This window comes from Sebastes umbrosus, chromosome 5 (assembly GCF_015220745.1).
Source record: "Sebastes umbrosus isolate fSebUmb1 chromosome 5, fSebUmb1.pri, whole genome shotgun sequence".
Classification (NCBI taxonomy): Eukaryota; Metazoa; Chordata; class Actinopteri; order Perciformes; family Sebastidae; genus Sebastes; species Sebastes umbrosus.
The window spans coordinates 28,802,757-28,830,296 of NC_051273.1; the positions used below are offsets into that span (position 1 = coordinate 28,802,757).

The 27,540-nt window shown below is 41.8% G+C and overlaps 1 protein-coding gene across 3 annotated transcripts in view; it reads left to right on the top strand.

Moving 5' to 3' along the window:
• The window catches only part of pik3r3b (phosphoinositide-3-kinase, regulatory subunit 3b (gamma)), a 253,737-nt gene that overhangs the window by 198,365 nt on the left and 27,832 nt on the right, over nucleotides 1-27,540 (top strand). The gene's annotated exons all lie outside the window — the stretch shown is intronic.

Sequence of the window (27,540 nt, forward strand, 5' to 3'; positions counted from 1 at the left end):
CTAAATCAAGTATGGTATGAATCTGAGAAATCATTTGATAACAGCTTTAGGTAAATTAAATCTTTCTCTACTCAGCACCAAAAGATATTACGGTTCGATACCCAGCCCCTATTTCTAAATGACCTCAAACATGTCAATAGTAATATCCAACACACTGATGTCAGGTTCTACAGCAGATGTCACATTTATTAGACTTTGTGGGTTGACTATTCGCCTCACACCTGCCTCCAACTGGCCTTAATTGTAACCAGGCTTTGCTATCAGAGGGGTCTTATGTCTCAGGACACGAGCAGACTGGAACACGGAGGTCAGAACACTAATTGAAAATGCCAAATGCTGATCCTTCAATTACTTTGAACATGGACTCTGTCTGTCTGCCTGCCCTGCACCCCAACCTTAAACCTCACCGCACACCCCCGCCTCGAGCCTCCATATGTGATCCCCAGACCTCTCTCTCTCACTGTCCGGCCCATTGTTAGCGGTGGCGCTCGCCCCCCCCCCCAGACACCCACCATCACCCCCCTCACAGAGACCTGAGGAGGCTTCCCATGGACGACGAGGGCACGGGGTCAAGACACGGGCGGACATAAATCTGTGGCCTCGCCATCCATCCCCCGACCCCCCCACCATCCGCTCACCCCCCACCCCCTATCTACAACATACACACACATGGGTCCAGCTAACAATAGGCCCTCTCCATCTGGGTGTAAATAATGATGATATTGTGGTGGTGAATGGTGCCCTGTGTCCAGGCGATAAGCCCAATATAGTTATAGCAATATGGGGAGGATGGGGGGGGGGGGCATTATCCTTTATCTGTGTCACGGGCTTACCCACTCTGTGTGTATGTGTGAGCGTGTGTGTGTGTGTGTGTGTGTGTCACACTCTTAATTATTAATGCCTGGGCCCTCACCATTTTTCCTCATTCATGTCTTCTTAGGCAATTCGCTAGTCCCCCTCCCAAACGCACACTCTCACCCCCCAGCCTCCCCCCTTCCCACCCGGCGGACGCCTCACCTCGCTCTCTATATTACTGCTTTTGTTCTCTCTCCTCTCTCGCCTGGTGTTGTGTACGTTTGGAAAAATTTCCATTGTTCTCTAATGTCCCCTCTTCTTCTTCTTTCCTTCCTCGTCATTAATTATCCCCGCAACACCACAATGGGCCGTTTAGCTTCATTTGCATGTTGCTTTATGCGCTGTTGACAATTAATTAGCCAGCGGCGATAAAATCAGAGACGGGACAGGAAGGAAAGGCTGCGACTGGATGCCGTGCGAGCGGGAGGAGTCGGCTGGACATGCCTCGGCTTCATCAAATTAGTGGCACATCTCAGGAATCGAGCTGTTTTCATGCACCGCTCGTAGCTATACCTAAGAAAAGTAATATCCCACAAAATCAATTTGTATGTATTTCACGTAATCATTGACCAGAAGTAGAAAGAGCGTCAAACGGAAGTATAAAGAGTGACAAACGCCGCATAAGGAGGAGGTCGGGGTGGATGGGTGGGTCAAAAAACAGAGGGCTTTCGTCTTTGTTGCCTAAACCTAACTAAGTAGTTTGGTTGCCTAAATCTAACCGAGTCAATCTTTTCCTAAACCTAAAAGTTTTGTTGCCTAAACCTAACAAAATTGTTCTGTTTCCTAAATCTAACAAAGTAGTTTTGTTGCCTAAACCTAAACAGGTCAATCTTTTCCTAAACCAAATTAAGTAGTTTTGTTGCCTAAACCTAACAAAGTTGTTTCCTGTGAAGACAGACGTTTATTTTGAAAAGACTGTATGCATGTAACGAGCGTTAATTGACACGTGCAACAGGTGTTGCTGGACATTCGTAAGAAAACGCACAAAAAATGAGGAATAACTTTTCATAAGATATCATACAAACCGATGTATGAGGATACGTTGCAGAAATTGTGTCCAAGCTAACTTATTTGTTACATCTGATATAGTTTCCATTTTGCCAGGTTTCCTCGTTAAACTTCCTGGAGGTGTTTTGGAGTCGCCTTCAGAATTTAAGTGGTTCTTCCAAAAACAGAACTTGGAGGGACTGTGGTACAGTAAAGGCCTCAGTATGCTTCAAACAAACGAAGTTGTACAACATGTCATCCAACCACGTCTAAAGGCGAAATAGTTTCTACCTGAATATCAACCACCTACGATCGGGCCAAAAAGCCCGCTGTCATAACCTCCTCCTGTCTGCTTCCTCAATCCCTCTCCAGTTCTTTGTCTTTTTGGGGTCTTTGTAGTCTCGATGCAATGAATTGTACAAATGGGTATAACGACACACACTTTCTTTCTCTCCTCGAAGGCATCCATGGTGTATAGCGCTCTGTAGTTCACGTGAAAAAAGACTTAAGTAGTTGTGTGAAGAATGGATAAAGAGAGCTCGTTATTTTCACACCTCGTGAAAGTCGGAGGGAGTGTTTCAAAGGCTGTTATACTTCCCGACAAGCACTTCCTTTGAAGCATACTGAGGCCTTAACTCCCCTGTGTTACAAGATGCCACTCATAACTTTTACACATTAATGGAAGCCAACAACAAAAAGACCAACAACGAGGGCGGTGTAGATTGCCACCTTCTTTTTACTTGTGTAGCAAAGGGAAAAGTTTCATATACAGCTTTTTTAATTCATTTCGTTTCGCTAGTGGTTCCCAAACTTTTTGGCTTTTGACCATTTAATCACAGGTTGCATAAATACAGTCCTATCAACATGGTTCTTACTGTATATCACTGGAATGCTGAAGGCCTCATAGTCTTCAAACTAAATGGTCATCTAAATTTCTGTCTGGCATTTGAATAATGGGTGGCTGTGTCGGACAATTTTGGTATTTTATATCGATGCATCAATTGGCCAGGTAGCCGGAGATGAAAAAGTCCCTCTCTCAAGCTAACTATTTTTCTTTCTTCACACAACTACATGTCTTTCCGTGTGTACAACTCAATGAATGCCCTCAGGAAAGATCTTTCAAAAGTGTGCGTCATTATCCCCTTTTGTCCGTATGTATTCCATCGTGGTGAGACCACAAAGACGTGCAAAAGACAGAGTTCTTAGAAATAGGGTGCAGCCAGGATGAGGCTATGACGGCAGGGTTTTAGCCCCGCCTTCCAGTGGGGACATTCAGAACAGGAAGAGACACTTTTGCCTGTTCATGTGGTCGGGACGACATGCCATACGAACTAGTTCATTTCGAGCATACTGAACCCTTAACACGTTCCTCCAAAAATTAAAAAATTCTAAAGTTCAAATGGTTAATCATCAAGCTCTAGTTGAAAAAAGTGCTTGTTTTCCCGTTCATATAAGAATATAAGAAGCATTAAAGCTGGGGGGAGGCAGGTTGGAGCAAATATGATTAGAAGAAGAAGTCATTTTTATAAAACGTTCACTATATCCTGACAGTAGTGCATGAGACAGGTAATCTGAAAAAAGTCATGTGCCTCTGTGTCCTCCGGTGTCCTCCAAATGGCATCTGCAAGATTTCACAGACCGGAGGAAAACAACCAATCAGAGCCGAGCTGGAGCCTTGTCGTCTCTGAGCAGCTGTCAATCACTCTCGAACTCCGATCAAACGGTCAAACTAGGCAGCGCTGATCAAATATGAATCAATGTTCTGTTTCTGTAATGCCTATGTTTTGCATTAAATGTTTTCGGAAACATCTTGTAGTGTACTGTTTAGCTGTAAAATGAGAAAGTTTGTGACCCAGCTGCCATGTTGAAATCAGTTGAGGAACCCAAACCCGCCCACTAGGGATGGGTCATGATTTTTCGAATATTTGTTAAATTATAAAAAAATCTAATAGTTTATGCGACTATTCGTCCCATCTTAAAAAATATATAAGATCCCTTGTATTAACCGTTGCAGGCACTGCCTTGTAGTAATGTTACTACCAGTAAAACGTTCAGTTTGGCTATTTTCTGTCAGCTCAGGGGTGTGAGTGTGTGCCGCTTGCACAAACCCTTGTGGGAGAAGAGTTGGGTACCCGGAAGCGCCGCACTTGGTTTAAGGTTCCGAATAGCGGGCCAGGCCCGTTGGCACCGGAAAACCCTCCCCGGGCAGACCTTCACCCCCGCACCGCCGCGAGCGCACCCCGACATCGTGTCCGCGTGCAAGCAACGCCGCGCCCCTAGTAGTTTCAGCAGGTAGATCAGCTGTTCCAGCAGCGGAGCATATCGCCATTCAAACCCGACAGAAACAAAATAAAACTCACCAAAACCGTCTCGGTTTGTCTTTCCACCGGCCAAACAATATGGTTGAATAAAAAACTCTTAATCCATAGCGTTAGATGGGAAAATGTGCCGACAATACATGTCATTTTCCCCCCCTGTGTATGTCTCTCCCCGCAGAGCAGCTGCTGCGGGGTCGTGGGGGGGTATGTGGCGATTATTCAAATGATAATCGACTTATTACCAGTGATTTTCGAATAGTATTTTTGCTTGTAATGTACATCCCTACCGCCAACCAGCTGGAGGAAACTCTCATTTTACAGCTAAACAGTACACTACAAGATATTTCTGAAAACATTTTATGCGGTACCTAGTTTGAGCGTTTGCTCGGAGTTCGCGAGTGATTGACAGCTGCCTCCGTTGAATGAACAGACAATAGGAACGCTCTCTCTCTGAAATGACCTGTGATTGGCCAAAGTCTCCCATCACATGCTAGATTTCTTAAAGCCTGAAAACGAAGCCATGAGGAGGTGCAGCAGTCTAGTTATCACGCAGAATACTTGAATTACAATATGCTGAAAGGTTATTATGGAATTTTTTCGCCCAATGATGCCAAAAATATTCTGCCTACTGTCGCTTTGATTCTCAGAAACAAAGTTATTCAGTAACGTTGAGTTTATAATTAAAAGAAAACTTTCAAATGATAACTGTGAACTTCTGGAACCAGTGTTTCCTCCCATTAAAGAGCTATATAGGGGCAAACAACCATTAGAATAATGAACAGAATAATGTTAGATGAAGAGACCAAAGTTTGGGAGTCTCAGAATGGATGTTTGTTGAGCAGCTCTGACAGTGTTTGTTTAACATACACTGAGCACTGGGACGGCACTGAGGAGAATCCTACTAGTTTAATAAATTCAGGCAGCCGGGCAGACGTCCTCCCTCATGTGTCACATTGGTTTGAAGGGAGCCGGAGCAGATGTCGCCCTTTTTTCTCTGTTCTTAATGGCAAATCTCCATATCATCATTTTCTTTTTGTTAAACCCCCCTCCTGCTCCTCCTGCTCCTCCTCCTCCTCCTCCTCATCTTCCTATCGGTATCTCTTCTGTTTCCACAGCTCTCTGTCTATCTGTCTCTCTGACGACTCTGCTTCCTTTCTGTCATCCCTCTCTCTCTCCTGCTCGGGTACAGCAGGGGATCTGAGACGCTCGCACGCACACACACATACGGTTGTCATTCATTGATGTCGTCGCAGGCGTTTGTGCATCTGGCCGGTGTCAGAGTGAGAGATGTCACCGGCGCGTCATTGTCATTAATGTTGGCCTGATGTTCCCACAGTGAAGCTTGTGACACGCTGACGGAGAGATGAACTGACAGAACACACACACAGATGGAGAGAGATGTACAGAGATGTATATAGAGGGATAGATGAGTGAATTCAACCTAAACTTTTTGGTTTACGACATGTTCAAGTTGTGAATCACATTGACTCAACCAACCATTTTTTTAACATCATAATAAAAAGTCAGATTTTGGTCAGGAGTATCACTAAGTTTAACCTAAACCATGAAAAAGTGTACCAAGATTAACCAAACAGGCACTGTGGCGATGTGTTCTTTATTGAACTTGAAACAAAACTTGTAGCATTGTTATGAAACGTACAGTAGATTTATAGAACAATTATTATGGAGTAGCCATGTCAGTAAATTGTGAAAAAGGCCTGTCACAGGTGAATGGCTCCAACAAACATAGGTCTTTCAACCAGGAGATTGGTGTTCATGACCCACATTAGTGATATTTGTGACGTGTTTTCTGTACCCATGCCATGTTTTTTACGTATGTATTTTACTTTCCATACTTATTTTCAGCCCAACCATGATGTTTGTCCTAAACCTAGCATAATGCCAAGTACACACTACACGAGAATCATGCTGATTTTGGGCCCGATTCCCCCTCCCGACTTTCATCAGCAAAGCTCAGATTTTTTTGATGGTTCTAAAGATTATCTCTTAAGATATTTCTGTGGTGTGAGGTATGTTAAAAGTGTTTTTTACATACCCCTATTGGCTCGGAAGTCCATCCTGTACACACAGATTTCAAATCGTAATTATTAAACATGCTTTATTATTATATTGTATTTGCGATCAGATATCCTGTCGTGTGTGGGGAACCCCGAGGACAGCCGGTGACACAGTCTCGTGGGAAAGAACGCAAGACATGAAGCATAATGTAAAAGTAAGATAGACATCAGAAATGGAGGACCAACTTGTTAATTTGTGGCAACAACAGAAGTGTTTATTTAACGTGTTTCCGTGACTTCATCCATCCATCCATCTTTTGTGAGTTTTCAGTACAAAGTAGTGCAAAAACATCGCTAATTCTTCCTGTCCGTCGTCCGCCATGTTTGTTTACACTAAAGCCGCGTTTGATCGCAGGATATTTTGCAAGATTTCCATTTTTTATCTCGACTCTTGTTTATGAATGGAATCTGCTAGTGTGTGGTGTGCTGTTTTGGCCAAAATGCTCTCCACACACTATAGGAACAAAACTGTTAAATTTAACATAACATGTCGTTATGTGTAGGGTATCACACATTTTCAAAATCTGTCAAGATTTGAAAAATCTTTTAGTGTGGGCCAGCCTTAAGTGTTTTTTTTGCTGAAACCTACGTTACCGTAGTTTTGTTGCCTAAACATAAACACGATTGTTTCATGGTAATGATGTGGCATTAAATGACACGCAGAAATGTCGTGCTATTTATACACCCTCCCATGAGATCGGGTTGTATTCAAACTGCTGGCGTTGTCTGACAAACAGCCCAAAACCCAAAGATATGTGTACTGTCATAACAAAACCAACAAATATTCATATTTGAGAAACTGAAACCAGCTGGTTTTGGGCATCATTCAATCAGTGTTCTGTTACTCAACTAAACGATAGGCAGAGGTGATTTGACAAGCATCATGTGCCGATGATGTATGTTTGCTAATGTATTTGAATCTACCTTAAAGTAAGTGGTTTAGTCATTAATGTGTAGATAAACTGAGGAGCATAATCATTTCCTGGCAGGAGGGGGGGGCTTAGTTCCCCTGAAAGGGATCTGTTGCTTCCCCAGAAGCAACAAAATAACTGATAAATAACCATCAGCATTTCTAACACTGCAATTAATGATACATGAAAAACAAAAGATCTAATATGTGCATGTGCAACTCTGCCCTTTGGTGTCAAATCGATTCTCATCGACTGGTCCGTGCAGTGTGGGCTACTGGAGCAAACCTCCTGACAGCACGTTCAGTTCAGCAGCCTCACTCTCATAATCTCTGCCATGCATTAAAGCTATGAGTGTCCCATCTGTCTATCAGCATACAGTGAAGACTTTACTGCCTTTCCCAATCACACGCCGTTGTGAAGCAGGTTTCTCCTTTATGTCAAAAAGTGGAAGCAAATACCTTCTCATAGCGATTTATCCACACAGTGACATGGTATTTCGGTGCAATAAGAACGCTGTTCTTGCTTTTGGTGTCATTTGTACGCCATGTAGACTGTACTGACTGCAACGTAAGAGTATCCACGTAAATGTGTAACGCTCAAACTGAGAAAGACCGCTTATGGCGGGCGGGAGGGGAGGTGGATGGGTCCAACAAACACAGGACTTTCAACCAGGAGACCGATGTTCCTGTACCAAAGTGTTGTCAGTGAGTTATTTTGAAGTTCTGTTAGTGATGTTTATGACGTGTGTTTCAGTGATGTGTTTTCCGTACTTCTGTTATGTTGTTTCCGTACGTACTGTATTTTATCGGGTATGCACCGATACCGCATCAGATATCGGGCCGATGCTGACTGAAATAGCTGGATCGTGTATCGTTGACAAAGGGGCCGATATATTCAATTCTATGTTTATATACTATATGTATTACAGACTAGAATTTTAATTCCTGTTTAAGTTTTGACCAATTTGTTGTTTACATTTTGTTTTATAAAATTAAGAAAGCAAATTTTAAGTCAGGCCTGATGTTGCCTTACACATAAAAGAATGATACCAGTCGCTTCCAAGCGGTGAGGCAAACGGCCTATTAATTAAACACTGGTATCGGATCGGTACTCTGTATCGGACGAAACCCAAAGCCCAGGTATTGTTATCTGGACTGAAAAAGTCGGATCGGTGCTTCCCTAGTATTTTACTTACTTTACGTACAGATTTTAAGCCCAACTATGATGTTTTTTCCTAAATCGAACTAACTGCAGCCATTACCGTAGTTGTGTTGCGTGACATAAAAATCACACGCGAAAAGAGGCACACAAATGTTGCAAAAAAGGCTAAAATGCGTTCTCATGACACAGAATGTCCTTTTAATGCCGTGCTGTTTATACGCCTTCCCATGAGATCGGGTTGACATGTCATTCCAAAAGCATTAACGTAGTCCACAATATACAGTTTTGTAATAGTGGACAATTACACATCATTACACATAATCATTTTCACTTTTCAAAGAAACATTTTAGCTCACACTGTAACATCTGCACGCTGCATTCTCCAGCTCTAATCTAATTAGACTGAGTTTTGACTGAGTTTGGAGTTTTGACTCTTTTTCGCGGCTCATGTCTGATCTCTTCACGGCTGTCTGGTCGGGGGAAAATCAGATTGTGTGTGGTTTCTTCCAGTTTAGACAGCCATGAAAAGATCAGATGTGTGCCATAAAGAGACCTGCCACACTGGTTTGAACTTATGAAGCATGCATGGACCCAAGACACTTTAATTTTCAAAAAGTTAAACCTGATGGAATCATAATCATCATATGAGAATTCCACCATGCTGCGTTTCAGAGCAGCAGTATGTGTGCCTTTACTTTTTAATCCACAAAATACCTAAATGAAAGCCCCAGAGTTTGTGGAAATACTCAGCACTAACTTCTAGTTCTCCTTATAACCCCATTTGGGATTGGATTGTGTTTTGAAAGATTCTCACAAAAATGTTTTTTGGGACAGAAACAACGGAAAGAGATTTTAAGAGAGGACACACGGCGGTTTATTTTGAGTGGCAAACACAATCAAAACAAGTTCTACTTGTTACTTCCTTTTGCTCTTCTGCTTTATCAAATGTTCCACAGAATAACAATGGATTTTGATTCTCCCGAGTCCTCATTTATCAACATGTGAGTAGAACTGGTTCTAAGTCTGTGCGTGAGAACTAACCACATGCACAGGAAGTTGGCTTTTGTCTAACATGCGTGGGCTAACCTGTACACAATCAATAAATGATAAATCCAACATCTGCTCATGCACAAATACATGACTGTTTCTCGGAGGAATTGTCTTTGATGATCAGTATATATTAGGGCTGCCAAAGTTAATGCGATAATAACACGTTTATACAAATTTGTTTTAACGCCACTCATTTTTTTTAACTTGTTTTTATTAACTCAACTTGTGATTTTTAGGTTGTAGCGGGCTCAGAGTAGAGTTAGCTAGAAAGAAGCTACTGGCATCATATGAAACTATAAAACCTAAGGAATCCATTGGTCGCCAAGAACACTAAATAACGCTCCAAACTTAGGCAAAATTTTTAAAAAGAAAAATTGGGAAAAACTGGCATGGCCATTTTCAAAGGGGTCCCTTGACCTCTGACCTCAAGATGTGTTAATGAAAATGGGTTCTCTGGGTACCCACGAGTCTCCCCTTTACAGACATGTCCACTTTATGATCATCACATGCAGTTTGGGGCAAGTTATGCTAAATGCAGTACCTGTGAATGTTTCTGGACAATTTTCGTCATTGTTTTGTGTTGTTAATTTGATTCCAATAATAAATATATACATACATTTGCATAAAGCAAGCATTTTTGCCCACTTCCATGTTGACAAGAGTATTGAATACTCAACAAATCTCCCTTTAAGGTACATTTTGAGCAGATCAAAAAATGTGTGATTAATTTGCGATTAATCGCAATTAACTATGGACAATCATGAGATTAATTGCAATTAAATATTTTAATCGCTTGGCAGCCCAAGTATACATACATATCTGTATAGTATGTATATTCCACATTTTTCAGTCAACAAATCCCATGTGCATACTCAAACTAACAATGAATGTATCCACTAACAAGTATTGTATCTTCTTCCTCTGTGCCATAGAGCTCCATAAATGTCAATTTAAAACACATCAGTGAGCCACACTGTTACACTGGGTGACATGTTCCTTCATTACTGGGAACACACACACACACTTTAGTTTATTTTGACTCAATCCCACATACACCGTCCTGCTGCCCCAAAAACTCACTAGAGCACCAAATGTGGATTATTCCGCAGCTGAAAGTAGTCCCCAACAAATGCACTATATCCTCCTGTTTGTTTGATTAAAAACTACAGTGACCAGCTGTTTAAGGAAATTACTGAGTCTTTTTAAAAAAAAAAATTAAACTTTACATTTGTGAAAAAAAATTACTGAGTAAAAAATAACATTTACAGTATGAACCAATGAGCTCGGAGCTGAATGCCACAGACAAGAAGTTAGAAAGTATAGACAGACGGACTAACACATGGTTGGTTTGAGTAATTTTTTCATGGGATTTGTTGACAAAAACAAACATATAGAATAATGCCAGCTTTATCTTTTAAGTGTGAGTGGGTCCAGGTTTTTCAAGGTCATTTGTAGTTGATCATCTGGATGCACAGATGATGCCTCAATGAGCCGCACATACGTCACAACGCACGCGCACACACATACACACCCCACTGGTCACCAGTTGTCAGTAGCGTCTGCGCCCCAGGGCAGAGCTTTCATGCTACATTTCCACCAATCCTCCAAACCTCAACCACTAATCCATCATTTTGGACACACAAGTGCACATTGTACAAAGACACACACGCACACACATATACATTCACCTATATTGAAAGCTACAAACCTTCACATTTTCCTACACACTCAAACTGACACATGATCTCTTTTTTACTTGTTCTCTCACGCACATGATGTATGTGCCCTGTGGCCAGTCAGTGGTGTGGCGTCGCTGCCCACTGGGTTTGAGCAGGAAACAGCTGGTCAACCTGATAAGACACACACATAGTCCATTTGAAATCATGTGTGTGTAGATTAATACATCTCCTCATCCTGAGCTCAGAGTCCGTTCTCCAGTGGGCTGACCGGACGTCACAATGTGTAACAGAGCTTCAGGCAAAAAAAAAAAACAGCTGATGGCTCACTTGGCTTACAGGAGAAGAGAAAACTCACTCTTTAGGGACATTGTCATGTTAGCCGTCTAGTACAGAGAAGATGGATATTAGTTTCAACTCTTCATGTCCAGTACATAGATATGAGGATGTGTTGAAATTAAAATAAATAGCAATAAACAAGAAAAAGGCAGAACAAACTGAACATCAACGTCAGAAGAAAGTTCGCTATTTTAGCAAATGACAGGCTGAAAAATAGGGATCATACAAGTGAATTAGAAGCTGTGTGCATGTGTTTGTGAATTTGAGTGTGCACATGAGAGTAGCGCGTGAAGGGAGACACACACACACCCAAACACACACACACATACACTGTACATGGCGTCGCTCTCTCTATGTAAAGCCTGATTAATACATGTTACAGCTGACCTCTCTAATCGTATTACACAATCTGCCCATGGAGGAGATGCTAAACCAGCACATTCAGCATCAACCCACACACACACACACACACACACACACATACGGTAAAAGTGAAGATGTGAACTCCAACTTACTGTCACTTCACAGACAGACACAACTATAGAGACACACACAATGTCCACTGTAATGAATGGAAAACATGTCAGCAGGCTTTATCCTGAAATTGAACTCAATCTCTGAAGCATCAATTACTTTTAATTGAATTTAAGAAATTATTATGGTATTATGGTATTATGCAAATGTATTACTTGATGACATCATGACATTATGGATAAAAAAAAGGCAGGACTTCAAGCAAGGTGTTTCAGTCAGTTCAGGAGCAGTTTTTCTGTGGGGGACAGTAACTCCCTTTGGCGACTTTAGGCTTGTAACTTTGCGTTACGTTTAACACGCACAAAAAATGTACAAGATACTAAAGGGAAAAAGCACAAAGTCCCCTTTAAGAGTGTTACAAAACGTTGCAGATGCATGAAATATTTCAACTTCACCTTGTGCCTGAACGCAGCACATTTCAGATGCACTCTGCTGCACGGACATCAAGCGGGGTCAGCTTGTGACGCTTATGACACTTCATACCACAACATGATTGTAATTTCAAAAATAAAGACTTGAGATTTTACTTGGATTTGATTGCTGTAAGACTTGACTCACTCAAGTTTTGATCTGGTAAAATCCTGAAACAAAAATAAATTAATATAGTGGCAGGCATGTGTTGCATAGCCTCAGCTTTAATATTTATGATAGACTTGGAGCCAGTTATGCAATTTGGTTATGAAGATTTGAGACTTGACATAAACTTGCCCAAAAGGATTCAGAACCGAAATCTATCTTTAGACTTGCTGTGACAGATGTGATCGTTGATTCGGATTTATCCCCAAAAACAGCTTTGCTGCTCTGTGACCGTTAAGCTACAGTGCATTAAATAATTATATGTTTTCTAGGTTGCACACGCTGTAAAGATCTTAATCTTAGAGAGTCATTTCTTTCTGTATTTTAATTCTGAAAACCTTATTTTCTTAAACCAAGTAAGCAATTTGTTAGTGCATTAAAATGTTTCAACCTGTTTCTAATAGAAATCAAAGAAAGAACAGGAGGGAATCCTACAGCATGCTTTCAAAAATGTCTGGTAGAAATGTAAATTATACAAATAGGCTAAAACTTGCCAGAAACACTAGTATGATCCTTTTAAGGTTTTTTGAAGACATGAAATATTAATAGACAGGAGTGAGCAGATGAAGCAGGCCTGCCCCTGTGTTCCTGTGCCTGGTGCGTGCTCTGGTTTACATTCATCTTTTTTAATTTGTGCTCAGGATTCATGGATGTCACTGTCGGCCCACGTCCCGGCTATAATTATTCAGCAGACAACATGTGGGTGACAGAATGGCCTAGATTGGAGTGAAGTGCGCCGCCCGCCTGGTCCCCATGTACAGTACAGACAAAGAGCAAGAAGAGACGCATGAAAAGAGAGACAGAATGTATGTCAGGGAGAGTGGGGGAGGAAGAGAAAGATCACTATATGAAACAAAGACAGGGGAGGAAGTTTCCAAGCAGACAGGTCCTTATTTTCTGATATTTACTGTATCCGCTCCGTGTCCTTGGTGACATGTAGCCTCTTAGCCTTATTGGCTCGGGGGCACAGTAAATGACCTGGGCTAAAGTAACAGCTGGCCAATGGTAAAGATGGATGAGGTGTTGACCCCATGTGACCTCTGTGTCTTTGTGAGATACACACATAGAAACTGGTTTTATCAATCTAATTTGAATTAGGTCACTGAAACAATTCACAAAATTGGCATTATCTACAAAGTTCTGTATGTTTTCTTTCCACAACTCAGAATTGAATTAAGAAAGGAGAGGTACACACTTTATCTGCATTTGTTACCAGTAAATAGTTTTTTAAGTCCATGAAAAAGTAACATTATGTGAATAGGTTCAAGGCTTTTGATTCTGTTAATCAGTCCAATCCCAACATTTTGTTAAATAATTTGCTTTCCATGAATGTTAATGATTGTGCCTACAGCTGGTTCAACAGTTCAGACTGTTGAAACAAACGACCAAACGACAGACACTGACGTCCCTAACACCCCGCCGTTAGCCTGACTGGTGATTCAAATTGGGTTCCAGAACTTGTTTCTCCTTTTGAGAACATTACACAATCTAATATACTACATATCTATCTTAGATTATGAAGATATCTAGGACGTGCATTCTGCTGCCTCTACCCTTAAATCATTGGATAACGTTTGATTGTATGAAATTATTATTTACCGTACCCTTTTTATGTATGCTTTCTCAAGCTGTTTTTGTATCAAAATGTTGTGCCAAAGAAGTTTAACAAAATTTAAATTGAATTCAAGGAGATAGAATAAGAAGACCCTGCAGACAGACCAACAGCTCTCCACCAAAAGGTCTTAATCAGACTAAGTGAGGAGACACTTAAAATCCCATTAGAATTAAATGCCTACTGAAGCAGCTCTCATTACTCCAGCTCAGTGTGTTTGTGAATGTGTTGTGGGTGTATCTCTGCCTGTGTGTCACATTCATTACTTTATGGACAAGATACACTATTAAATTCCCATTAAAGTGAACCAAGCTCACCTGGGTTTCCTGTGCTGTCGTCCTGTGAGTAAACTGTCCTCCGTCTCTGCTGTCCTGATCTGAACCAGGGCGGAAATCCAGGCCACCTCTGGTGCAAAGGGCTTTCTATTTTATACACTAGTTGTTAGAATAAAACATTGGTACTGTAGTCTTTTCATAGAAAGGCTCTGACGTTGCTCTGTTAACTTTTATGGAGAGCTTATGTAACCGGGCTCCCTGATTGAGTGGACCAGTGCATTTGGCCGTTAGCTAAACCATCCATTTACTGCTCCACAGCTCTCCCTTCTTTTCTTACACTCATTTAGGTTTTCAGTTTTTTTAGAAACAACGAGGCAGGATATAAAACACCAACATATCTCTTAACTAATTAGGGAAAATATCCACGAGTAATGGACAAGGAACCTGCAATCTTGTTAGTCCAGTATGTATTTGTGTCCCAGACACATGACAAGGCAGAGATGCGCATTGAGGGGCGAATTCACAAAAGGATTGCGCGACTTTTACGGCCGGTAAACCATTTGTGCTGCAGCGTTCCAGAAGTTGAACTATTTTTATCTCGGGTCCAAAAAAATACGCGCTTGTGAACGCTTGCTTGCCACGACGGCGTCGCTTTCACGTTTGAGTGTGCCTGCCACACGTCTACAATGAGAACAATGGATTTGAGGGCGCAAAAGAACGTGGCATGTGTACCGCCCCTAAATGTTGTGGCATTTTTGGCAACATGAAGAAGAACTGAATTACATTCAGTGGTAATTGCACTGGCAGGTTATTAAAGGAATAATCTGCTGTGTGCCTTTTAGAGCATGATCCAGCAAAATCCAAAATTGCTTGAGCAGTCACTATGAAACTGAAACCACTGTGTGAGCAGGGTTTTTCATTATTATTATTTTGCTCTCATGGGCCTCTGTGCTAAATGTGCTCCAGCAGCCTTTTGCAAAATGAGAAAAAATGAAACGTAATGAAGTGTTTAGTCATGTGGAGGTTCCCCACTGTCTTCCTTATATCTTCTATTTGGTCATCTTGTGCAAAATCTTTGATTGGATTTTTTGCAGCCTGTTTGAGCTCCATTCATATCTGCACAACTGTTTCTGCATGCATTTTCTTGTAAGTTCTTTTTTCAGGCTGTTATGCCGCACTGGCTGCTGAGTTGAGGGGGAAAAAGGGGAGATGAGGTAAAGTAGGAGAGGCATTGTGCCTCTTGGCTATTTCCACATTACCAAGTAATCATTTTTGTCCTTATTGCCTCTCATGCTCCCACCCTGTTTCACCTTTAATCTGATACGTAGTGGATCACAAGCTGATCACACACTGCTCGTAACTCGAACAAGCAGCCTCAGTTTTTGCGCCTGACACTAAAGATCCTCTTTATGTCTATAGGCGGAAAGTCATTTCAGGTCATTTCGACTTTACTGTCAGTGATTCGCAGTCCAACTGTTCTGCTTTACCAAAGGGATCTTGTGACATTTGATGAGCGACGAGGTTGGAAAGTTTAAAATCTAAAAACAAGATCAAGGGCTTTCATTAAAACACAGCACCTCTGATCAGCGCAACAGGAGCCTGGGGATTTTTTTTTTTAGGTGGGGTGTTTGGTGATGGAGGAGGGGGGACGGCAGGCTTGCTGCTGTTTTATCTCGGTCTTTGGCTGTCACAATGATATTCAGATGCTCAGTTAGACATTCTGTTCACCCTCTGTTTGGCACGCCAGAGTTAACTCTTTGCAGGGTCGGGCACTACAGACTCGGCCATGTTAGAAGACTGAGTCACAGATTATCAGTGTACTGTACTAAACTAGAGGAGCTTATAGCTTCTGTGGGCCAGTACAGCAGGCCAGTCTTGACCTTTAAACATTTTTTCGGGAGGGTTGGAAAGTATGCACCAACCTGACATCAAAGAACTAGCGGCGACGAAGGCTGCCTGTTGAGTCCCCTCACGGCGCCTTTGTCTCGGCCAAAAAGTTGCACTCGAACACACCGCAAAGGATACAGCCTACGGCCAACTACCACGTACGTTCTGTGCCTGAGTGAGAGGAAATAACTCCACATACCAGCAGGTGGCGGTGGTTTGTATTCGTCATTCAAAAAGGGAAACCGGAAGACCGAGGACGGCGGATACACAAGCCGTTGTTATGATACGTATATGAAATAAAGCGGCGTCTGCCGACCATTTTCACACCACCCTCACTCACCACTTAGCTTCATTCCAGATGGCCATGTCGTTGTGAAGAGCCTTCTATGTGTTTTCTTCTTTACTTTACTCATTGGCTGGCTTTCCTCACTGAACCGCCAATCAGAGCGATTTCTTTCACCGACGGGTGCCGCCGCCGATTGAACATGCTGAATCGGCGGCCGTGCACGGTAAGAGAAACAAACCTACCTTTAAACATTATGAAGGACATAAATGTCAACAGGTTTTTAGATATGCACTAGGGATTCACCAATTGCAAAATTCTGAGACAATACCAATGTTTAAAATAATAATTGGATTTTGAATTTTGTTTATTTTAATTTTGCTGTTATTTATTTCCCTTTTGTGCCAGGGAAACAAAGACCTCTTCATTATAAAAAAAATAACTGAGCTTTAAGGTCATTCAGTATTTCATTACACTGTCTTTGAATGAACACAAATTCATTCATACAAATTTATCAAATAACCTTTAATATGACATGAAAAATATTTTATTTTTTTAAACAACTGCTTCAAAAGCCTTTTCAGCTGCTATACAACTACCTACTCACTGAGAAGAATGTTTCAGTACTTACACAGCCCAACAAAAACATTAGTTTTGTGAAAAATAAATTAAATGTATTTGTAAAAGCTATTAGAAACATAAGCAGTGTTTCTCATACACAGACTTTACTTGCTCTGCTTGCTCTTACAGTAATTGCTAGCTCATATATTATCGGCCGCCCAAGTAAATTTGGTGACCCATTTTAGCATTTTTCATTTTTATTTTTTTATCTGTCAGAGAACAATGCATTCCACGATCTATTATCTAGTGGACGGGGAGCGGATAGCGAGCTACGCTCTGCTGGTACAACCTCTGGTCTCACTTGAACACTTGAATAGCCCTTATTTAAATCATTAGGTCCTAAAAGTTGTAAAATGCACTAATAGCTGAATCCAGAGTTGTTTCCCTTCCTCCGTTCATGTGAATGAGCCATAGTCCGATGCTGGACCAAAGGCTAGGAGGCGGGGTTAAAGGAAACGCTACTGCGCCTGCTCTATGTGCTCAACTGATGTGGAAGATTGTCGGATCCTGGTACTTTATCTCATTATCTGGGTACTCTACCCCTCGGCAGTTGAGCCATTTTGGCATCATGCGCCGCTGAGCAACTCTCATAGGAATGAACAGAAGCCCGCCTACAACGCTGTATCCAGTTTTCTTTATAAATCCATGCTTTAAATTAACTAAAATACATGTCCCACAATACACTGCTACTTACTGCTGGACAAAAGTACAGTATGAAGTCTCAGAAAACAAAATAAAAAGGATAAAATCTTAACCAAAAGTGCAATGTTTTTTTGTATATATATATTGTATATAATTATCAAAGTTTAAACTGTAGGTATGTGGAATAAATGATTTTTTTTGCCTCACATCACTTCCCTCAGTGTATTCCGAGTATCAGCTCAGTTGATGCCTACACTCAGAGGTGTCTGCTCTTGATCTCAAACACCCACACCTCAGTAGCTCCAGCTTCAGACCTGTTGGCAGCGTTACCGCATACCTTCATCCAACGCAAGACCATCGTGTTTACCCCACATGCTCCTCTCCTTTCTACCGGCAGCAAATCCTCCATTTCCGCCCCGGGGGTGTTGGAATCCCTCTCATGTCAGGCGGCGTCGGTCCGCTTGGCTCGCTCTGACGTGTTTCATTTAGTTTAGTGTAAGCTGTACAGTAACTCTCTCTGTGTGTGTGTGTGTGTGTGTGTGTGTGTGTGTGTGGTTGCTATGGTCCTGCGTGCTGGGCGACCCTCCACCTTTGTTCCCACAGCAGGCGGTGTGTAAGTGTGACAAACACAGGCTCTGTCCTCCCTTTTGGCTCTCAGGGTGAATCTGTTTGTACACCTGCCACAGATTTCCCTCACCACCCCTACATACACACACACACACACACACACACACACACAAACATCCTGTAAATGCTGCTGCTGCTCTCACTGTCCATTCAAATGACCTGCTGTTTTGCTTTTACACCCCCAACTTGCAAACGCTCTTTTCTGTGTCGATTTTCTAGGAAGCTCCAGCCTGAGCAATGACACAGCTTTAACTGAGCTGTGCTGCTCCTCCTCCTCCTAAACTGGGTTAGATGAGGCTTTCTCTGTTCCTCCTGGGTCACCAAGCTAGTAGGCTATGATAAGGGAGATGTACTGGACAGTAGGCTACATCTACAATAATACTGTTGTAGTAAATCGAAATACAGGAACAGTTGTTATTTGTACCAGCCGTCACAGTAATGCTGGTGTAGTTTTCACCTTGTGAGTCTGTGTGTGCGTTGCCTGGAGTTTATAGTTCTGTCCGTCCGTCTGTTTGCTGGACATGTCACAATAGCGTCCAAACCGTGTAATATGCAGTCACAAAACTGTACAGGGGTGTAGCTGAGATCAAAATGAAGGCAGAGTTTGAAGGTGCGTGTACACGACTTCCCAATGTTGTAAACACAAACTCACAAGTTTCATTTGAAGGCACCATTATTTACAATACTTGGGACTGGTTGGTCGTGATTTAATAGCCAAGACTTGAGACTTGTAAAGCAGTGAATTTGTCCCATCTCTATGAGCCCAGACACCCTGTAAAGAAGGAGTCAGAAAGAGAGCGAGTCAGAGGAGAGGTCTGGGTGGAGCAGGGGAAGATGGGAGGTCGTCCTCCTGACTGGTGTACTGTATTAGAAATCAGATAAGGAATGTTTGTTCTCTAATCTCATTCAGGGCCGCTCTGCCTCAGCGCTGCTGTCTCACTGAGAGTTTGATCATTGTTCGCTAGCTGTTGATAAAACAAGGCCTCAAAGAATTCAATGGGAAGTAGACACACAAACACACACAACCACACAGTTCTTCTAAAGCATAAATGGTGTGCATTTTTTAGCTTTTTATAGGCTTTTATCAGGCTTTTATTCCTGTAGCATTAAAACACCATTCTAGTGTTTTTGCACTTTTTTTTTGTTTTTGCATACCATAGTGTTTTGGATTTTTTGATTGTGGTTTTCCTTCCTTCCATGCAGCCGTTGGTTTCAATTTATTTCTGTGCACTATAAAATCTACTTTAATAGATGTAAATCTTGCTGAAATGGGAATCCATTACAGCCTGCTCTTATTTCAGTCAAATTTACATTTCTGTTGCTCGGTAATCCGATGCAAACTTTTTAGATTAATTTGCACTTAAAATTGCATTACCATGCAAAATAACATAACTGACGCAACAGCAAAAGGAGACTGTTGGCTCGTGTTTTGTGGCCTGTCAGACAGACAACTTATTAGTAGGGCTTTCAATCGATTAAAATATGTAATCGCATGATTGTCCGTCATTTTTTTTTAATCGCACATTTTTTATCTGTTCAAAATGTACCTTAAAGGGAGATTTGTCAAGTATTTAATACTCTTATCTACATAGGAGTGGGCAAAGATTCTTGCTTTATGCAAATTTATTATTGAAAATCAATGAACAACACAAAACAAAGACAAATATTGTCCAGAAACCCTAACAGGTACTGCATTTAGCATAAAATTATGCTCAAATCATAACATGGCAAACTGCAGCCCAACAGGCAACAACAGCTGTCAGTTTGTCAGTGTGCTGACTTGATTATGAGTTGCCCCAAACTACATGTGATTATCATAAAGTGGGAATGTCTGTAAAGGGGAGACTCGTGGGTACCCATAGAACCCATTTTCATACACATATCTTGAGGTCAGAGGTCAAGGGACCCCTTTTGAAAATGGCCATGCAGTTTTTCCTCGCCAAAATTTAGCGCAGCGTTATTTAGCCTCATGACATGGCATGGTTGGCACCAATAGATTCCTTAGGTTTAATAGTCTCATATGATACCAGCATCTTCACTCTAGCTTTAAAGCTGAGCCAGCTACAATCTAAAAATCACAATTTGCGTTAATGCGTTAAATTAATTAGTGACATTAAAACAAATTTGCGTTAACGAGATATTATCGCGTTAACTTTGACAGCCCTACTTATTAGTGATGTCACCGTTATCAGAATTATGACCAAAACTATGAAAATAAGATCCAAGTTGTAATAAACTGGAAGTATCCTTTAAGATGGAGAGAGGAAAGAGTTAAATGTTTTCCCAAAGCAGGTCTGCCTGACTCTGCTGGACCGGTTAACGGCCTCGCAGCCTGCCTACTTGGCTCTCTGCCCATCTGACTGCCTGTCTGTCTGACTGTCTGTCTGTCTGAGCGGCTGGCTGACTGTGCTACTGCATGAATAATGCTGAGCCATGGTGCCCTGCTGCCTTGACAACCAGTGGAGGGGTGGAGAGGGAGCAGGAGAGGGAGGGGAGGAGTGGGGGGGGTCTGTGTGGGTAGAGAGCAAATATAGAAAAGAGAAAAGGAGGGGGCCAGGAAGGATGGTGCTGGGGGGGGAATCGGATCAAGTGAAAACATTGAAACAATGGAAATGTAGGGCAGAGAAAAAGAGTAAAGGGAATACTTTATTTAGGGCACAGAAATGTAGAGGAGATACATCAGGAGGCATCAGAAAAACAAGAGCAAGAGAAACCGAAACGAGAGAGAGAGAGGAAAAAAGGAGGAAGAGATGCAGCTCAGCAGTTTTGGATGCAGCCTGCAGCAGCAACCTGTTTCACAGTGTCACCAGAGTGTTGCATCATGGGATCAGGACCAGAGGGACGCTCACATTGCAGGATGACATCACCCCTTACCGAGTCAGCGCTTGTCTGCTTGACTAGAAAAGGAGAAAGATGTCTTTGCTTTGCTCTGTCTGTCTGTCTGTCTGTCTGACTGCTCATCTTAAAGCAAGCGAGACAGAGCCAGATCAACAGATGAACAGACCGACGTAAACGGAGAGAGGAAAAAGAAAGACGCAAGCGCTCGTGGAGAGAGTGAGCCAGCATGATATTGCAATCTGAAAAAGAGAGGAGGAGGAGGAGGGGTGTAGAGATTTGGGTTTGGTTCAGTGTATTAGTGTTTGTCATCTATCTGCTGCCCTCCCCTCTCTGCCTGCTCTAAAGCTGTATCCCTGTTTGGCTCTCTGACTGCCCACTGCACCCGAAAGCAAAGAGAGAGGGAAAGAGAGCAGGTTGAGAGGCAAGCCATCATCCCTATTTTTGACTGCAACAGCAAAAACCCATTTCACTGCAAGAGTAAAAATCATGTTTTTAGTCCTTTTAACGCCAAACATGCACACAAGAGGGTGACATGCATGAGAGTGACATTTTCTGCCTCTCTCGCTCCGTTTATTTTCTCCCTGTCCGGTTAAATTTGTCATTTGGCATTTTCAATCTTCACCCATGTTACTACATGTAATTATTTCCCATGTGGCTATTCCAGAGCTTCCCTGGGTACGTGCAGAATACGTGCAAATAATCACACATCACGGCCCTGTGCTCAAAATGACTTTTGTCATTTACATTTCTGCCTTCGCTCGTCCCAATCCTGTAATTATGTCCCCCCCTTGACTATTCCAGAGCCTCTGTTCAAAGTCCCTGGATAGGTATGAATATAATTTTTTCAATTTAAGTTAAGGAAATAATCACACATCATGGCGCTGCTCTTCAATGGCATTTTTTATTTCCAATCTTGCCTTTTTCCGATCCCGTTACTTTTACTTCCTATTTGACCATTCCGAAGCTTCTATTGGATGACCCAGGTTAGTTGTATGCCAACCCAGTCGCCAGGAAAATTGTAGGTAATGTACATTTCTGCAAACCACGGAATACGTTTAATGTAGATATTTCTGAACCAAAAATATGTTTCATATCAGCCTCTTATCACGCTTGCGGAAGCACACATTGCCACGTGGTTAACATTGTGAAATGGTTTGTTAGGCTTAGGCAACAAAACTACTTGGTTAAGGTTAGAAAATATCATGGTTTTTGTTAATAACGTAGCAGCGTAACGTAACAACGTACGAAATGACCGTAACATAATAACATAATGTAACAACTGTAACATAATACCTGTAACAACCGTAACATAATAACCATAATATAACAACATAACATAACAACCGGAACAACTTAACCACCGTAAATAAATAACAACCACCCTGACTTTCTTAAGTAACGTGACGTCACAAGCGTACGTTTACTTTTGGTTTCACACTGGACACAAACAGCAGTCCTGGGTGAAAGTCCTGTGTTTGTTTGACCCATCCGCCACCCCTCCCTACCACACTTAGTGGACTTTCTTGCTTGCTATACTCATAATTATACCACGTAACTTTCAATAAAAGTCGCTCGATATGCTACGTCACTTGCTCTGCATGTATCTCCTTGTAGAAGAAGAAGAAAGGCACTTTATTGATACCCGGGGGGAAATTCAATTTTTTCACTCTGTTATTTTATACACACAGTATTTTACACAGGCCCGAAATACACACACATGCACAAACAGGACCTATATACATGCATTAATGGAGAGATGTCAGAGCGAGGGGGCTGCCCCTGACAGGCAGTTGGGGGTTTGGGCACCTCGGCAGTGCCCAAGATGCAAACTGGCATGTCTCCAGCTACCAGTTCACACTCAGTACTTGGTCCATGTGGGGACTTGAACCGGCGACCCTCCGGTTCCAAGCCAAGTCCCTATGGACTGAGCCAGTTACTATGTAACTTGCTCTAACCATATGCAAAAATGCAGACTGGGCACGGTCTCCTTTCCCTCGTGACTATTTCCGAAGCTTCGGTCCAAAGACCCATTGGTATAAACATTATAAGTAGGATTTTTTCAAAATAAGTTAAGCAACTAATCACGTGAAACAAAATTGCTTTTGTCATTACCAATCTTGCTTTTACCCGATCCTCTTACTTATACTCCTGATCCTATAGTTATTTTCCACGTGACTATTCCAGAGGTTCTATCCAAAAGCCTTGGGTGGATGCAGTGTAAGTAGGATTTAAGTTAAGAAATGAAGTCAATCATACATCATGGCTCCATGCTAAAAGTTTTTTTTGCCATTTACAATAGTGCCTTCACCCAATCCTGCTACTTTCACTCCCAATCCTATAACCTTTCACGTGTCAACATGTCACTGTTTTCCCATCCAAATCTCAATAACTTGATGTTCTACCACTCTCATATCATGGAAATGTTGTAGGTCTGAAGGGTCCTGTGGGGTTCCTGATCTGAAGTCAGCCTTTATTGGAGAAAATGGTACTTTCAAAAGCATTATATTTGTGTATAGTAACACTTAAATCAGCTGCTTTACAGTAGACCGCGAGAGCAGACTGCGTAGACACAAACACAAGCTTCTCAGCAGGGCGTTTTCAATAATTAATATAAATCCTTTTAGTTACTGTGAGACTTTACTTCTGCCTGTCTGCCTGCAGTGTGAGACAGCCCGAGTTTGCACAGGTGGACAGGATCAGTCAATGCCAGGAGAGGAACTGAATCCACCCTGAATAGTAATGAGTCCACTGGTTCGTTGGGCAGAGGATGGATCAGGAGGGTTAAGGAACAGGGGAGCTCCTCATTGAATTAGCTGAGCTGGAAAGTTTGAGACAGCGAAGTTAATCAGCGTGCTTGAGTTGGAGCGCACATGACTCGCGGCCCAGCACACAGCTCGCTCAGACCAAAGCAGCCGATGCAAATCCAATGTGCAGGATCCACCCGAGGTAGCCATGCATCAAAAGGCCTGATCAAACCAGCCTCTGTGATGTGAACTACAGCGTAGAGTCTATAGTCCATGATGTAGAAAATCGGTCGTACCCCCGGAGATGTTCATTCACTCAGAAGGAACATACTCAGCAGGGGTCTCCTGAACTTCTTTGTTCTGGATGTGTAACCTAGCAGTGAATCTGTTATTTTTCTCACCTGGGAACTGCATAAATGTTTCCGAAATCAGTTTTTTCACAAGAACAAGTTAATAGTTAACTGTCATACTTGTGATGAGGTCTAAAGAGGACAAGGATACAAGTATTTGATTAGTGTTGTTTTCTTGTGATCACAAGGTTACTTGGTCATTGTCAACATAATCTTATAATAATCTTATTATTTTTCTCCATCATGAGCTTTTCTGATCGTTTTACGATGCCAACATCACAAGACAAATTCCCACAAAGTCAGATGTTCAAGAAAGGATCACAACAGACAAGAATTATTTTTCTAATGTTAGTATGACTTACATGGCTACATGATGGCTTCGGGTGGAGTCAGATGTTGTAAACATTTGGGGCTCTAGGAGGTCCGGGGGCATCCTCCAACGGGGAGATTTTTTTCCCATTTACAGCAGCTGTATGCACTGCTTTTCAAGCTATTTTATGATAGGATTAGGGATGCACCGGTATCGATACTGGATCAGGTATTGGGCCGATACTGACTCAAATAGCTGTATCGGATATCGGTGACAATGGGGCCGATCTATTCAATTCAACTCTATGTTTATATAATGTATATATTATATACTGGAATTTCAATTCCTGATTAAGTTTTGACCAATTTGTTGCTGCATTAAAAAGGTTTACACTTGAATTGTAATTCCTGTTAATTTTGAAGATTTTTTACCAAGTTGCTGGTGTACGATTTATTACTTTAATTATAAATATCAATTTAGTCAACTTATATCTATGTATTTATTTGTCATATTTTGTTTTACAAAGTTAGAAAACCAATATAGAAGTCAGGCCTGATGTTGCCTTACACAAACATGATCCAAGTCACTTTCACACAGGGAGGCATACAGCTTATTAATTAAACACTACTGGTATCGGATCGATACCTAAAGTCCAGGTATCGGTATCGGTATCGATATCGGTATCGATATCGGGACTGAAAAAGTCGGAACGGTGCATCCCTCAATAGGATGCCTAAAAAATCTATACATCATTTCGGAAAAACATGTAGTTGCCGAGGAAGAAAATCATCCTTAGAACCCTACATCCTATTTTGTATCTAATTGTTCTAGTGTACCACAACACAACAAATGTTGAGGATGACTAATTTTCACTCCTGCTACCTAAAGCAAATTATGTTATTATTTTTAAGTTACATAACATGGGTAGGCTAGGAATTTGGCGCTAACAGCGTTACTGATCTTGAAACCTATTTTTGTTATGCTATGCTGGAGTCGAGTTCACAGAATGAATGTTTACATTGGGATCCATGCCATAATAATCTGGGCTGCTCTAATTGCAAATCAAAGATCCCCAGCAATGCCTAGTAAATGTGGTCTTCAATACTCTGAATTGAATGTTAGGCCACCAGAAAAACATTTACTCAATTATAGTAGATTTCTTTAGGGAATAGCGTATTAGTAGTAGTAGTAGTAGTAGTAACATAGAACAACCCCCCATGACAATGTTAGGCTGACATAGATGGCATTATTTCTCTAGTAATTGAACTCCATTGATTTGCTGGTCCAGCCAGAGAGACTGAAGGGAAATTACTCAAAGTTGAAGGTATTTTAAAAACCTATAAACGTTCAGGGCTTTTGAGAAAACATTCGGGGCTGAAGCCCCAGAAGCCACCCCCCTGCTCCGCCCCTGCTATAGACAACAAGAAAACATAAGCCTCTATTACCCTGCTGCAAGTCCAAAAGGCCCAACTTGTATCTTTAAATTCTGGATTTAAGACTATTTGTATTCTCCAGTTCTCCAGAATATTTGTATCCTTCCCCTGTCAGCAGTACTGGGTGTTTGTGTCATCCACAGTGTTTCAGTGGCCATATGTGCAGCGACAGAAAATATGGCCTCTCTGCATGGCTCTCTGCATGGCTCGCTGCAGTGGCTCGATCCCACTGACACCATGATTGCATGCTCCCCACACACACACACATACAATTCTATACCTGTGAGGACCCTCGTTGACATAAGACCAGTGGGCAACCTCCAGGTCTGAGAAGTGAAGCCAATGAGGAAGTGTTTTAAACTTGCATTATATCTAATAGCCAGAAGACTCCTATGGTTGCAAAAAGAAGTCTGATTGTATAGAAGTCTATGAGAAAATGAGCCTACATGATGACATTATGGTCTCAATCGCTAGTTTCAAGTCTTCTTCAATACGGCATGATGTTCATTTAGTAAATTATGTTCCCATTTAGAGTTAAATAGACCATAAAGCGGGGTATGCTTTAGGGCGTAGCTACCTTGTGATTGACAGGTTGCTACCACGGCATTGTCCGGTCTGGGTGTTGTCCTTATTTTCGTCTTAGAACTTTAACCCTTTCACATTGCAAGTCTCTAGTGTAGCATTTATTATTGAAACCTAGCAGTCCTCATGGGTGCTCACATCGGATCAAATATAAATATTCTAGATATATTGTGCATCATTTTCTACACCTTTCCCCAAAATTGAGGCAGATATGTTTGGTATATTTGGGATCTTGACCAAATAAAGACTGTCAGCAGAACATGAGTCTGTAAAGATGAGAGTTTGTATGGCTTGCAGTGTGAATGTTGCCATATTAACAGCAACAGAATATCTAATGTTGAGAACAAAAAGGTGACTGCTCAGTCACATTGTGCGTTTTAACGTTAATTGCAGCAGTGATGCAGGCGGATGACACACGTCACGCGTCCCTGCACCCTCCCAAAAAACGCTTATTCATAATATATACAAAAGTGCCGCGCCATATTACGTAACCGTTCTCTGTATGTGTGTGTGCTCTCCCAGACCCCACTCCTCCGATGTCTATGTTTAGCAGCCTATTCGTGTCTACAGTTAAATTGTACTTTCCACTCTAGTTATTACAGCGGCAGACGAAATATGAAAAGCGCTGAGGGCCATGGATAATAAGCACAGAAATAGAGCAGGCAGCAAGCAAACCGCAGCCTCATCATCATCGTACAGTCAAACATCCCCCCACACACACTCATATATTTATGTTATGCTATTTCCATCAACATTTCCCGACCAAAACTTCAGGATAAATGGAACTCCGCTATCTCCCTTCTTCTCTTCCTGGCATCCTCTTTATGTCTCTCCTGCATCGTTTGCTTCGG